The sequence below is a fragment of the Panthera onca genome, chromosome A1, assembly GCF_046562875.1.
Source record: "Panthera onca isolate mPanOnc1 chromosome A1, mPanOnc1 haplotype 2, whole genome shotgun sequence".
Classification (NCBI taxonomy): Eukaryota; Metazoa; Chordata; class Mammalia; order Carnivora; family Felidae; genus Panthera; species Panthera onca.
In genome coordinates this window covers 174,428,468-174,444,230 of record NC_138339.1, presented here as the reverse complement: position 1 = coordinate 174,444,230, position 15,763 = coordinate 174,428,468, and the positions used below count along the sequence as shown (strand labels likewise).

Sequence of the window (15,763 nt, the reverse complement as noted above, 5' to 3'; positions counted from 1 at the left end):
CCCTGGCTTTCATAACTACTAGAATCATCCATGAGCTACGCGTTTGTTTTATACCTGTAAGATGAGTGACGTTGATCGTGCATAAGTGAGGTAAACATTTTCTTTCTCTGTTGTTTATGTTTTTGCTTAGTGAACTCATTCATCAAAGTCAAAGCAAAAACAAACACCAGTCTACCCGGATCCAAAGCCAAATTTGCGAGATAGGGAATTAAGAACATGCCACTGTAAAACGGTGAGATCTTTGCTATTTTTATAGAATGCGATGCTTGTGTTTGTGTTTGGCTAATGTAGTTAATCATCAGCCCAAATCATCTGCTCCAGATTTACACTCCTATTTTCAGGGCTTCAAACCATTTGGAAAGCACCATTATGCTTCTGTTTGTTTCTCAGAGCGAGCTCAGCCGCGTTACTGCAGGTAGACGCTTGTTGTCTGTTAGCTTAGGCAGGGCTTCTCAGCCAATGCAGCACACGCCATTGCTGGTGCTGGGACTTTGTTTTTGATCCAGGAGATGCCGGTCACTGGAATTCGACAGACAGGAGCCAAGACTGCCCAACTCAAAATGCCCATAAGCACCACTGATAGGGACTTCCAACGCGACCAATGCAACATTTGTGACATGCCAAAGAGATGCCATCTGTCTTTTCGGTGTGAGGAAAACAATAAAAAGTGACTTGTATTGGCTTCCTCTCTTTGTATCCAGGGTACCTTGTGCATCACCCCCTTAGACCCTTTTCTTGTCAGATGGTGCGTTCACGTGTCCATCTTCCCCTAGTCTCTGTGTTACATCAGCATTGAGACACCGCTTCATTCATCTTTGTATCCCCAGCACGTGTTAGGAACAGAATGACTGCTCAATTCAGTTTGATGAATGAAGGAATGAAACCTTAGCAAACCTACAAGTTTAGAACAAATTATCCTTTTGGCTATAGAAGTACTCTCTGGGGGAAAGAACACAGGATTTATCCTTTTCTAGGGTTTGTGACATACCAGTCCTACCATTGTCTTACGAGGTCTCGGTTTCTTCATCTGGAGAGCAAGGAGAGTTGGAGTTTGGTCTCTGCATTATTCTAAAGTCTGCTCCAGCTTCAGAAGCTCTGCGTCTTTGTTAAATAAAGGTAATAGCACATCAAGAGTAGACACCCTGTCCCTATCGCCAGGTGCAAACAATTTAAAATTCTCTACTAATCTTCTAACGGCAGCCATTATCACATTCAATGTCAGAGATCTGGCCAAACATCCATTGTAGAAACTACCTTTCAAAAAAAAATGTGGCTAATTCTAGAACGTGATCTATGTGGTCATGTGTCATCTTGGTTTCCATGGTAGAATATTTTTCTTGTCAGCCCTGAAGTAAGAAAAGGAGGATACCAAGAGCCGTTTTAGGTAGTCAAAGGCAAAAGAGAATGAGTATTGCACAAAAGCAGAGAGAGAAGAGAATATGGAAAAAATGACAGGATGCCACTTTGTGAGTCAGTTGTAAAAGACTGACTTCCATCTTGCTAACGAACTCTCTATTGCCTTCTCAGCTTGAACCATTTATGAAGCAAGCAGTCTTGTTCGCGAGGCCCGTGTGGCAAAAAGTTGAGGGCCGTCTGCAGCCTATAGCCGGCAAGAAACCAAGGCCCTCAGGCCAACAACCCACAAAGAAGCAAATCTTGCCAACAAAAACGTGAGCTTGGAAGCAAATCCTTCTCCAGTCGAACCTTAAGATGACAACAGTCTGGTCTACGCCTTGATGGTGGAGTGATAGGAACCCTGAAAGAGACGACCCAGTTATGCCATGCCCAGATTCCCTGACCCACAAAAGCTGTCAGATAATAGTAAATGTGTGTTGTTTTAAGCTGCTAAATTTGGGGGTGATATGTTACACAGCAACAGATGACTTATACTTGGTGTCAAGAATTCACATACAGTTTGTTACCTGACACTAAATGCCAATGACTTATTTTTTTCTCCTCTCTGGTGGTCACTTTGTTGATTAAAACTCCATCTGGTCCCCAGCATCTTGGTTTTTCCATTACAATGAAGTAGAGCTCTTTCTTAGGTAAATAGTTGACTCTAGCACTGAAGCAGAAAAAGCAAACGCAGAAGCTGAAACATTTTGTGGTGCCAGAAAGTAAAAGGATAGAGGAATCAACTCGAAGGAGACTGCAGTGTTCAACCTGGAACAAGTCGAGCAAGTAAACAAGTGATGGTAATGTATTATAGCCCACAGAATAAAATGAATATTCATGAATCCCTACAACATAAATAAGCATGGGGAAAGGAACAGTAGAGTTTAATTAATAAACATAGAGGGGCGCCTGGGTGGCTCAGTCGGTTAAGCGGCCGACATTGGCTCAGGTCATGATCTCGCGGTCCGTGAGTTCGAGCCCCGCGTCGGGCTCTGTGCTGACTGCTCAGAGCCTGGAGCCTGTTTCCGATTCTGTGTCTCCCTCTCTCTGACCCTCCCCTGTTCATGCTCTGTCTCTCCCTGTCTCAAAAATAAATAAAAAAACGTTAAAAAAATAAATAAAGAAAGAAAGAATGGTGCGAATAGAAAATAACCGGAGACAAATTCCACAGGAGTCATTGTATGATAAATGATGTATTGACATAGTCTAAAAATAAGATATTTATTAGTTATAAAAGGGGGGGTGGAGAGAAATTGAAAAAACCTGTGAGATACCATTTTAACAAATGATCAAATCTAACATCACCAACAAGAAGACATTACATGGAAACATCACATACCTCCTCCTGAATTCATACCATCAAATAAAGTTCAAGGTTACTTTGGTAGTATTCTTGCCAAAAAATGCTTAACTTCAATTTATTTATGAAAAAAATTAGACGTGCATTGAGAGATTTACTATTATCTTACTGTATTGTACTCTCTTGGTCTTAGTTTCTTTTTCTGGACGATAAGGGGGTTGACTGGCCGGTATTCTTCCAAAGTGTCAAAGTCATGCAAGACAAAGAAAGACAGGATTTTCACAGTTCAGAAAAGACTAGAGATACGACAACAAAATGCCATATGGGATCAGAAAAGGGACATCAGGGAACACTGGTAAAATTCAAATAAGGTCTTTAGATTGGCTAATATTGTATCAAGAGTATATTTGTATCAATTGTTTATTAATTATTAAGTCAGTTAAGTGTTTAATAATTAAGTGAAATAATTTATTAAGTGTAACAATTAAGTGTAATAATCTATTAATTGTCAAGTCAATTAAGTGTATCAATATGTCCTGGTTTGATCACTATACCATGTTTACACAAGACGGTAACACGAGAGTAAACTAGGGTGAAGGGTACGCGGGAAGTCTCCTGACTCTTTTGCAACCTTTCTGCAAATCTAAAGTTATTTCAAAATTCAGAGTTTAAAAATAAGAAACTCCACCTACCATCCTAAAATTGGGGTCCTGACAGTCTTTGGTCTCACATCACAACTTAACAGGTACAAGACCTTTGATCTAAGTTACAAAGGAGTCTCTCCTTAGGAGATATTTGTCTACCGATATCAAAAGACACCCTGCTTTTGGGCAGCAGGGGGTGCATTTCTGCTACATTGACAGTTTTTATTTCAACCCCTATAAGACAGTTTTAATTGATCTCTTTTAACTTTACAGAGTCAAGAACCCACAGGTGTTTGTCCTTCAAATCACTGATGGTAGAATTGTTGATACAAATCATCAACAAAAGCAAAAGTGTGCATATCAAGGCCCTTATATACTACTCTTTAGTCATGTTTTTACGTGCTTTTCACATGGCTTACTTAGTCGAACCTCAGTTACCTGCAAATGTGTTCAGAACATATGACGCAAGCAACATTTCATAATGATCCGAGGAAAAAGTGATTCTACTAATCATTATGTATACGTTGGTAGTAGAAGCTGTCTAAAATTGCCTTAATTATTTCTCATAATAACTAACCTTTTATTCTTCCTGAGTATCAGGCACTGAGCAGATCACTCTATGGATTACTTCCTTTAATCCTTCAGTAGCCCTGAGGTAGGCATAGATGCAACAGCAAACAGACATTCGTTGGTAATCTCTGGCTTCAGAGAAAGACCAGGCTGGATGTCATTGGGCCCTGTGGAACTTCTGTGCAGGGGAAATAACTGAGTTGCCACCGGCGTCATCGTTTATTTGATTGATCCCTTTTTATTTATTTCTTTTAAATCAGGTTACTCTATTAGCACTGGGGTGGAGGAAGACGGGAGAAGGAATTGAGGGAAGGAGAGACAAAAGGAAGGAAGAAAGGGAAGAAAGTAGGAAAGAAACATCTCAAATTGTATGAAGAATCTCAATGTTGTCACAAACAAAGAAAACTTTCAGTTTGATGTGTTTTAAATTAGAGAAGTTTCCAGCTGGAGAAGGACTCAGGGGGAACATGAAAGCCATCTTTAAAAATGTGAAGGGCTGTTTCGGGAAAGTGGGATCCGACTGTGGTCTGAGAAGGAAGTTGAGGGAGACATATTTCAACTTATTATCAAGAAACTCTTTGTGGCTGCAAAGCCCAATTACAGGTGAGGCTGCCTGAGGACTTGGTGAGCTCCTGGCCCCAAGAGGTGCTCCAGAGGACTCTGGACATCCAGTCCTCAAAGAACAAGGATAAAAGCAGGGATTGGCGCTTAAATTAGATGACCTTAAAAGTCTCTTCTAGCCAAGAAACTCCCTGAGGAACTCTGAGCGTCCTCTTTGCCACTGGATCGGATCCATCTGCGAGATGGCAACTTCCAGCTCCTTGCTCATGGTGTCCCGAATCTAGTCCATTTGCACACTGATTGTGGAGAAGCAAACTGAATAGTGTTGGGGGATAAGAGGCTGACTTAGACAAGCAGTACATTGATGTCAGAATCTTTCATCGCCAAGAGAGATCTAAGTGAGTTCTAACATTTGAAAGACTTGCTTTTGTGAACTTCTGTCCCTGATGGTCCTGGTCGACCCTTACCTACACGCGGAAGGCTGTGCAGTGTGCTAAGAGATCAGCTCTGGAGTTAGCCTGCCTGGGTATAAATCGTGGTTCCCATCTCTTGACTGGGGCAGTCACTGGTATTCTTTACCCACCTATTTCCAGATCTTTTCTCCTATGTGGTAGGATTAGACATCGCCCACCATACACTTGCTGTGACCATGTGACCCACTGTGGCCCGTGACCCGAAAGCTGTAAAGTCAGTGTGTGATTTGTAGCCTGGTCTCAAAATGAGGACGGTGCAGAACAGAGCTCCCAGCCACTCCTGACGGTCATGCGGCATGCGTGAGAAAACAAATCCTTGTTGTTTTAGCCCACTGAGGTCTGGGGATGTGACCTGAGTATAACTCGGCCTCCCCTGAGTGATACCCAAGCTCTGGGCCACTTACTGAACATCTCTAGACCTCAGGCTTCCCATCCATAAAATGGAAGAATAGTAGCCTCCACCTCATAGAAGTGCTTTGGGAATCAAGTGAGAAAGTTAATGTGCACAAAATGCTTCATCCAGTGCCCGGCTTATAAGTCCGTGCTCAAAAATGTTGTCTACTATTACCGCTACCCCATAAGCTCCATTGGGTCAGGAACCACGTGGCCGGACACATTGCAGGCACTCAACGAAAATTTGTCATAAATGGAAATTAAGTTGTTCTCGACAAGAACATTAGTGATGCTCCGTAAGCCAGTGCTAACCCGGTGAAGAATACTCAGTTGAAACCTCACTAATGGCAGCCGCCCCCCTAAAACTCTCCCTTTGCTTCCTAAGATACCACTCTTGACCTGGTTTCCCCCTATTTTTCTGGCCCCTCTGCAACCCCTTTTCCAGATCCTCGTTCTATCCCTTACTATCAGTGCCATTCTGCAGAGTGAGGGCTTTGGTCCCCCTCATATTGGAATCACTGGGTAGATTTTAATAAAATACTGATTAATGCCTGGGTTCCACCCCCGGGTATCCTGATGTAACTGGATTCAGAGCATCTGGGCGTCACCATACTTAGAAGCTCACCAAGTGATTATAATGTGTGGCCAAAGTAAACTAGTGCTTGACATCTGTCCTGTCCAACGCAGTGGCCGGCTGCCACATGTAGCCATTAAGCGCTTCAAAGGCGAGAAGTCTATGTAGGATGTGCTGTTAAGCCGAAAATGCATACCAGGTTTCAAAGACTGGTATGAAGAAAGAAGCATGTGAAGTAGTTCATTAATAATTTTTCCATTGGGCACGTGCTGGAAGGATGACATTTTGGATAATTGAGTTAAATAAAATATATCGTTCAAATTAATTTTACCTCTTTCTTTTTACTTTTTAATGTGGTTGTTAGAAATTTTTAAATTATGTACCTGGCTTATGTTACATTCCAACTAGAAAGAGCTGCCTTACACTCTTGATGAATGTCGCTATCTTTTTTTTTTTTCTTAATGTGTATTCATTTTTGAGAGAGCACAAGCAGGGAAGGGGCAGAGAGGGGGGACAGAGGATCTGAAGCGGACTCTGCACTGAGAGGCTCCCAGCAGCAAGCCGGATGTGGGACTCGAACTCGCGAACCCTGAGGTCAAGTCAGACGCTCAAACAACTGAGCCACCCAGGAGCCCCGGTGCCATCTTTTCTCATGGCTCCTACCACCTGTACACCAATCACCCTCAAACATGTTTCTCCAGCACTTATTTCTTTTCTGAACCTCAGATTCACATACCCAACCCAAACACAACATCTCCTTCATAAAATCTGTTCCTGCTCCTCCTACAGCTGCCTGGGCCGCGTCTATACCTACTGAGTCAGTAGACCAGAAGCCTACAGTGCTTCCCTGGTTCCCGCTCTCCTCACATCTTCCCCAAACCCTGTGGACCAACTCTAGTCCCTCCTACTTCTTAACTTTCCCTCAGGATTCCCACCACATTCCATTTCCACTATCCCTGCCCTCACAGACTTTTAGCAGGTTCTCCACGCTCCTTACCTTCCCTCTAACCTATGCTAGACACCTAACAATAGGTGGGTGTTTTAAAATGGGGCGCCTGGGTGGCTCAGTCGGTTAAGCGTCCGACTTTGGCTCAGGTCATGATCTCACAGTTCGTGGGTTTGAGCCCCGCGTCGGGCTCTGTGCTGACAGCTCAGAGCCTGGAGCCTGCTTCACATTCTGTGTCTCCCTCTCTCTCTGCCCCTTCCCTGCTCATGCTGTGTCTCTCTGTCTCAAAAATAAATAAACATTAAAAAATTTAAAAAAATAAAAATAAAAAAATTAAAAAAAATAAAATGCAAATCGCCTCCCGCTCAAATGTCCTTTCCTGCCTCCAGTGGCCTTGAGGAGTCACCCAGGCCCTTAGGATACTATCCTTCCCTGCCTTTTCCCAGTTCCCACCTGGCACTGCTCCTCCAACTGTGTTGAACCACCGATTCTGCCATGTACCCCACTCTCCCAAGACTCTGGATCTTTGCCCAAACTGTGCCTGGACTGTCCTTCTGGTTCCCTTGTGCCGGCGTGGCTCTCATACTTCAGGACTCCCAAGCTCCTCCCTGCAAAGCCCTCCCCAACCAACCCAACCCTCAGACTGGCTAAGGAGGCCCCCGCCTGCTCTCATAGCCACCTGTGTCCCCTTGCATCATATGCCTCGGTGGGCGCCGTATTGGCTTTTTACTTTTGTCTATCTCTCCCATCAGACGACGAGCTTCTGAAAGGCAACAGCCATTCCTGGTACGTCTCTGTATCCCCAGCGTCTCACTTAGTGCCAAGTGCATGATAATAAAATATCATCATCATCACGACAATGATAATAATAGCCACAGACATTGAGCAGTTGCTGCCTGTCAGAAACTGTGTTCTGTTCTCTGCACAGTTGTCATTTTCAGTAAGAAGTTTATCATGTTTATTAAAACAATAAAATTTACGGGACGCTTGGGTGGCTTAGTTGGTTAAGCGTCCAGTGACCGATTTCAGCTTAGGTTATGATCTCATGCTTCATGGTATCGAGCCCCCCGTCGGGCTCTGCACTCTCAGACCCTGCTTGGGATTCTGTCTCTCTCTTTCTCTCTCAAAATGAATAAATATTAAACAAATAAAATAAAACTTAAGCATGTGCCCAGGACTGTATGAAACACCGCAAAAAAACCACTAAGGAGAATATTCTCTATAGGACCTGAAAATATAATTGGGTAACAACAATAGTGCATGATTATTCCAGACAAAACCACCACCCAAAGACAGACATCATGCAAATAACTTGTAATTTATTAAAGTGAAATCAAAACCTTACACAGAATACGGTTTTGTTCACCAACATTAATGAAGCATAGGATGCTTCTGCCCAATCTTAAATAATCCCTATTAGTGTATCCATTCAACAATCTGTGTGATATGTATAGCACGGTGTGGTGATGAATATTATATTTCTCTAAACATATGCTTTTGTATGTATGGGGATACAGATATATATCTTTGAAAATAATCAAGAGACAGAAAAGAAACACATGCATCATTTAAGGCAACAAAGGCCAAACAGGTCTCCAAGCCCATTAGAACTTCGGAATACAGAGAGACAAATGTGGACTGCTGTAACCAGGGACCCCTCCTGCAGGTAGTAAGATTTGAGGCGGAAGCTGACACAGATTGAATGCACGGTAAGCAAGAAGAGGGGTTTTGCAAGGCGGAGGAAAACAGCTTGAGCAAAAGCATGGAAGAGGCCTTGAGCATGTTCTAAGAACACTGGTTTGGCTTCTCTGTGAAGTTAAATCTCACCTGTGTCTTTAAACATTGCAACAGACTATTTTTTTTCATCTCCTCTGACTCATGTCTGTGCTTTTGTCTCATTTGTGGTGCAGGGTGAAGGACTGTGCCTTTCTGATGAGGACCAGTCACTCCCCAGGATATAGCACTGTCAGAGACGAAAACAACGTTGTCTCACTCCTTCAGTCCTCTGAGGTGAGAGCAGGCTGCTTCACGGTTCACACGCTGTTCTGCTGCTGGTTAGCGGGCTTGTGCACCTGTTCCACCCGGACATATAAATTACCATCTGCACTCCAAGTGCTTCAGAGATGGCCACAATTGATCACGTGGGGAGGTAACAGAGGTCTGTTACTGTTTTATTGACATCTGTGGAACAATCCTGAGCTTTGAGCAAATTTAGCACACCAAGCAGTTTGTATAACCTCTGACCGTCTATTTTTCAGAACTCACATGCGAAACTGTGGGTAGAATTTGCTATACCTGAGATTATAGGGGTGTGGTATATTAGAGGGAGATAAAACCATCAGGGGAAGCCAAGACCTGACCTTAGACCCACCAAATGGGACTGGGCAGACCCTGAAGACTTCACCCAGGAGTCGGGCTGGAGGATAAAGCAAGATGGCCTTGATTACTTCTTCCCTTGATCTAGATTGAAAGGCCAAGGGTGGATATAAGCTGCCTACTGTGCTATGCGCTTACTGCTTCCATCTCCCTCCTGATGAAATACTAGAAGAGCAGATAGGACGCCACAGCCACCTCCCAGGCTGCCTGAGGAAGAAGAGACAGGAAAATACAAATCTGGGGACAAATTTTTGGTGCTCAGGACAGACCATTAAAACAGGAGGGGTAGATAGGGTTCACCATATATGAATTTAAGCTGTCTTAAATATGAATTTCCGAACTTCGCTGTCTTGTTTCCCCTCCCGCCTGCAGAGGCTGGGCTGACCAATGCAGAATCTAAGGTAAGCAAAGTTCACAGCTCCCAGGAGGTGGCCCATTGGGACCCCTTGGCTGGGTTGAGTCACTGGAAGATTCTGTGCATTCCCTGGACTCTAACAGCATAGGATGAGGCGTGTGACCCAGTCTTCAAGGCCCAGGTTCAAGTGACCCCTGCAACTCCCATGCCTCGTGTTGTCTAGTGCACTATTGACCAGACCTGATTATGGAATCAGATCTGCTGATTCAGTGTGCTGGCAAGTATTGTAAGCCCCAATTAGCTTAAAGTAGAAAGAAATGATGGTCAAGTGCGGGTGGCTTGGTGGGGAGGAAAATTGGCAGAATTAAGGCTTGAGGTACAAAGCTGGGTAGGCTATTTTCTACATTACACTTAAACCTTTCTATAACTGCAGTCCTCAAGAGAAATACATCTGATGAAAACCACATGATTCTAATTAAATGAACTAAGCAATGCTTCTTTGTGCTAAAGATTTCATGGTTTGCCTCATTTGTAATAGGAGGAGAAAACATTTTAAAAGAATAAACTTTTGAAAGCAATCCATGTTTACCAACCAGGTAACGTATAAGATCATTCAAGGAAAGGCAAAATAAACCAATATCAAAAGCGTGTTCCAAAAAAACAAAGTTTGTACAAACATTCCCCATTGCAACTAAGATATCTCAAGGCATACTAAATATGTAATTTCTACAATTTCCCCCAGATGTAATCATTTGCTAAATCACAGGAGGGCAAGTGGGGAAGGAGGGGAGCTGAGGAGAATGGCATAGGCTAGAAGCAGCTTCCAGACAATTCTCTTCCTCTCTTTAAGTTTTATTCCACCCACCTACAACACCCTTCCTTTTCTGTCCCTTCCAATTTCCAATCACTTTTCCTCATTCTCTGAAGACTTTGACAGTTGACCCCTGCCTTTGTCCAATTCAAGGTCTGTGTGAACACCCATCCAGTATCTAGGCTTTCGTCTCCTTGACCTCATCTCCAATAAATTCCTTCTTTCCTCTAGCTTGACTTTCCTCTCATGCCCTTGCCCAATCCATGACCAAATACTGTTGATTTTACTTCCCAACATTGTCTCAAAACTGTTCACTTTTCTCTACTTTTCACCTATACTGTGTTGACTCAATGTCATCCATTGCCTAAGCAGGGTCCATAGCCTGTGTATATCTCCCACACCCATTCTCTCTCCCCACTGGAGCTACTGTAAAATACTAGTTTGATCATCTTATGTCTGTTGCTTAAAACTGAGCATCTGAATAGAGTCCAGTTCCTCATAGGGGAAGGTTCCAGATTCTTAGCATGGACTCAAGCTCCCCCGAGATTTGGCCTCTTGCCCTCCCTGCAGTTACATCTTTCCCCATGCCTCTCCTTAATCCCCAAGCTTCAGTCTTATGGGTCTTATTTCAATTCTTAGAATGTCCTAGATTCTTTCCAGCTTCAGAGTCTTTGCCCAAACTCTTCTGTTTGGATGGAATGCCCTTTCTCCATTGCTTTATTGTCACTCTCCAGCCTGGTTATTTCTTAGTCCTTGTTACTGCCTATTTAATTTGGACTGAAGGGGAAAAACTAGGAGGCTGGGGATATAAAGGACAAGCACAGCTTGGTTTTGCACATAAGGAGTTTGCACTGGACACTTGCTCAATCTCATCTAACCTAATCCCACCTCGGAAAGAAGAAATTACTTTACATGCAGGAGTATACTGAGGCACACGGATGAGGAATTTGAGATGGAAAGAGTTGTCTGAATCATGGCCGCTGCAATCTGTCGTGTGCGTTCTGTCCTGCTCAAGGGAACAGCGTCAGGAGGTGGGTAGGAGCTAAAATCCATCCACACTTGACATGCCAAACTACACGTCTGTGGGGACTGCACCAGCTGAAGATGTGCCTTCTTTTCTGCACAAAGTGGGGTTGGGACTACCTGATTCACATCCCAAAGATGCTGGCCCTTTGGTCATTTCAGAGGTGTCCAAAGAAAGGGAAGAGCCTGAAAGTCAACCAGATAATAAAGGAGCCAAGACAAAGCCCAGTGCTTGTGACGGGTCCATTACTCTACCACGAAGCAACTCAAACAGTTAACTGGGAGGCAGAACAGAAGATCTAAATACGCATTGAGTTCTGAGATGGCAATTAAGGACATCTAACAGAGTCTGTAAGTGGTTCCTCTCTGACTTTAAGATGTCTCTTCGAAGTCAAGAAGGGTCAAATAGAGCCTCCAAACACACATCTTGCTGTTTAACATTCCCAATAATCTCAGCGTTAACCCCTCCATTGCTTTCAGATACTGCACCACTGGCTGCAAAATTAAAATTAGAATCAATACAATAAGTACCCAGGACGTAAAACAATTCAAGGCTCTATTTCAGCCTGAAGGTTCATTTAAGCTGTAGGAATAAAAAGAAAAGACCGCCCTTTGTTCTCTTCATTTCACAATCCCGCAAATGGCCTCTTAGCCAAAATAGCTCCTCTAATCTTTAAGTTTTAATTAGCTGCCCACAATTCATAAAATATCAGGAATTAAAATGCTGATACCTCATTCTCCTGAGAAATGGCACACAATTAACCTCTTTTTTCTGGTTAAAGACAGAAATTGAGAAAGGGTAATGACAAAATTAATCTATTCGGATGGCAAGGCCTTCCACAGTTCTAGAAAACAGCCTCTGACCCTGCGTCAAAGGGAAAGCGATTCGGAGTGCATGGAGAAACAGCGGACTCGCGGCCGAGAGCCTTTTGTATGCAAGACGAGTTACATCGCAAAACCATATTGGGCACCCCAACTCTGAGAAAACTGTTGAATGATTCCCCAGTTAACCGACCCAACCCACCTTCCTTTTCCCTCTGAAAATGGGGATACACAGGCATTAAATAATGTCTGAAGGCCCGACTTTCTATCGAGGTGGAAGAAAAGTCTAAGAAACAAACACCTGCCTGGAATGATCTCAAGCTCAGAGTATCCAGCTGGCAGTAAGGTCAAATGGAATTTCTGGTATGGAGTTTATGCTTTTCTAGAACAATTATTTCCCCCCCCCCGAAACTCGATTTTTCTTTTTTTTCATTTTCTGATGGTAAATATTTAAATAAGATTAGCCATATCCATTTAAACTTGGTGGAAAGCTCACGGAAACAGAAGAGAGTCCCAAACATTTTGACATACGCTCTCAATGAAGACACTGGAGGCGACGGGGAATCTGGACATTGTAGAGTCCATCCGCTTGCCTTCAAAACCCACCGTGGCAGCTCATTTAGCTGTGTGATCTAGGGTAAGTGGCTTAACCTCTCTGAGCTTTTGTTACATATCTCTAAAGGGAGGACAAAAACCGTTGTGAGGATGAAACAGAGAATGCTTGCCACAGAACCTGGCACTTTACTAGTGCTCGTTAAGGAGCTGCTACTGTTGTCAATAGAGGAACCCAGATATCTTTAATGAGTACAGAGAAAGATCCTGTTCCATGTTAAGAACCTTGGTAATTCTAATTGCTGCTGTTTGTTTTTAGGGAGCAGCTCTACTGAGCTGTAACTCATATACGGTACAATTAACCTATTTAAAGTGCCCACTTCAGTGGCTTTTAGTACGTTCACGGAGCTGTCACGCTATCACCACAGTTAAAAATTTCTTTTTTAATGTTTATTTATTTCTGAGACAGAGAGAGACAGAGCATGAGTGGGGGAAGGGCAGCGAGAGAGGGAGGCAGAGAATCCGAAGCAGGCTCCAGGCTCTGAGCTGTCAGCACAGAGCCCAACTCGGGGCTTGAACTCACTGACCGTGAGATCATGACCTGAGCTGAAGTCGGTCGCTCAACCGACTGAGCCACCCAGTTGCCCCTATTACCACAGTTTAGAACCTTGCGTTACTGCAAAAAGAAACTCCATACTCATGGGGAATTATCACTCCCCAATCCCTACTTTGTCCCAACCTTAAGCAACGACTGATCCACTTTCTGTCTCTGTAGTTTTGCCTATCTGGGACATTTCATATGAATCGAATCATAGGATATGTAGTCTCTCCGTGAATGATTTCTTTCACTCAGCATTATGTTTTCTAGGTTCGTCCAGGCTACAGCACATAGCAGGACTCCATTCCTTTTCACAGTTGAACATTATTTTATTACAAGAATATATGTACATTTTGCTTATCCATTGCTATTTTTCCTTGATAGAGTAATTGTAAATTCAATGCTAAATATGTATATATTATATGTATAAATATATGTAAAATATATTTATATGTATAGATATATGTAAAATATATTTATACGTATAAATATATGTAAAATATATTTATACGTATAAATATATGTAAAATATATTTATATGTATAAATATATTTATTTATAATTATATAAATAAATACATTTATGCATAAATATGTATATTTATGCATAAACATATATTTATGCATAAATATATGTTTACGCATAAATATATACATATCTATAAATCTATTATATGTATATATTATATGACATATAATATGAATCTTTATCCATATAGAGCTGCTTTCTAGCCTACCAAGTGTGTTGACAGATGTGATTTCATTTGAGCATGCACAATTTGTTTTTAACTTTTTTTAATGTTTATTTTTGAGAGAGAGAGAGAGTGAGCAGGGGAGGGGCAGAGAGAGAGGGAGACACAGAATCCGAAGTAGGCTCCAGGCTCTGTGCTGGCAGCACAGAGCCCGACGGGGGGCTTGAACTCACGAGCTGTAAGATCATGACCTGAGCCAAAGTCAGACGCTCAACTGACCGAGCCACCCGGGGGCCCCTGAGCATGCACAATGTTATTTGCAGCTCACAACAGGTGTTGCGACACATTTCATAGATGAGCCCAAAGAAATTATACATCTTAGCAGAGATTACACAGCCACACGGTTATGGGAGCTGGGGCTCAAACTCAGACCTTCTGGGTAGAGCCCACACGTTTCCTGATACAGCTGAGCTACAATGAACGTCAGCCTATCAAACAACGAGGGTAGGGGAAGGTCACAGCTTCAGGGTACACTTTCAGTGCCTTGGAGGGAGCTGAGAGAAGGTAATAAATAAGAGCTCTTTTCCATGACCTCCGCTTGCTCCCCAGATGTAGTCAGCGGCAACTACATTGCCAGGGGGAGGGGATCTTGGCTGTGCAACTTCCAAGTGAATTTATCACTTCTCATATCACAGCTACTACTGGAGTTGACCCGTTCCCGGAGAAGCAAAACAACAGTAGCCTTGTTAAGTATTCTGTCTTCCCACCCCCCTGGCTGAGTGCCTGGCTGCGGCTTTACACCAATGCCATTTCTAAGCATCACCACTGTGACCAGAGACGCACTGGCCCTGGACTGATGGGAGAAGGAACACTTCCTTCTGTACTGAAACCCCCAGGTGAACCCTGTATGCTCTGCTGCAAATGGGTATAAGAGCTGGCTCCCTCCTGTTGTTTAAACTGCCCTGCTCCTTCAGCCGGGGAGAAATGACCCCAAATTATTTTACTTTTCAGAAGACATCCTGAGCACTTTAGTTTTTAATCATTTTTGTATTTCCCTCCAAGCCTAAATCAAAGCGATTTGTTAACAATAATCTTTCAGGAACCCGACTCTAGTGCATGCGGACGTGTATACAAAATCTCGAAGAGATTTAGGGAGAGGGGGAGAAAAAAAAGGGGTTGGAAATCCGTCTGTGGATTTAAATTCAGTAAAATGAGCTTATTACTGGCCCCTCTCTGCCCTCACCTGCAAAACTCAAAACCAGCTGTGACGGGGGCTAGAACGTGGGAACGTAACCAAGAACTATCAGTTGCTCCCTTCTCTCAGAAGCTGTGGTCAACCCAGCACAGAGAAGTGCAGCGGGCTGTAGCACCATCAGGACGACTCTAGGAGTAAGAGCAGCCCTGCCCAGTGCGTGAGGCGAGCTGGGGAGCTGCTGTGTGTGTGTGGCCTCCTGTCCGCTCCGGACGAGAAGGACGTGTGGCCACAGAGGACCCAGGACCAGACCAGGCTTTGACCTTTGCCACGGCCTGCCAGCTCTCAGCAGCCCTCGGTCCATGTTCAGCCCAGACCCTCACCCGGTGTCATTTGCAAATGGCCTTGGGACCCTTCAGATACGTGGACTCAGAGCCCTGTGCACTGAGGTAGGAGAGTACAAGCTGAGCCAGCATCACTCACTGGG

At 43.5% G+C, this 15,763-nt stretch overlaps 1 long non-coding RNA gene across 2 annotated transcripts in view; it reads left to right on the top strand.

The window, feature by feature from the left end:
• LOC132681922 (uncharacterized) overlaps positions 1-2,001 on the top strand; it is a 38,999-nt gene extending 36,998 nt beyond the window's left edge. For both annotated transcript variants that reach the window (XR_013549934.1, XR_013549935.1), the window contains 3 exons: positions 131-232; positions 975-1,116; positions 1,528-2,001. This is a non-coding gene — a long non-coding RNA (uncharacterized LOC132681922). The remainder of the gene's footprint in view (positions 1-130; positions 233-974; positions 1,117-1,527) is intronic.
• Positions 2,002-15,763: the final 13,762 nt, after the last annotated feature.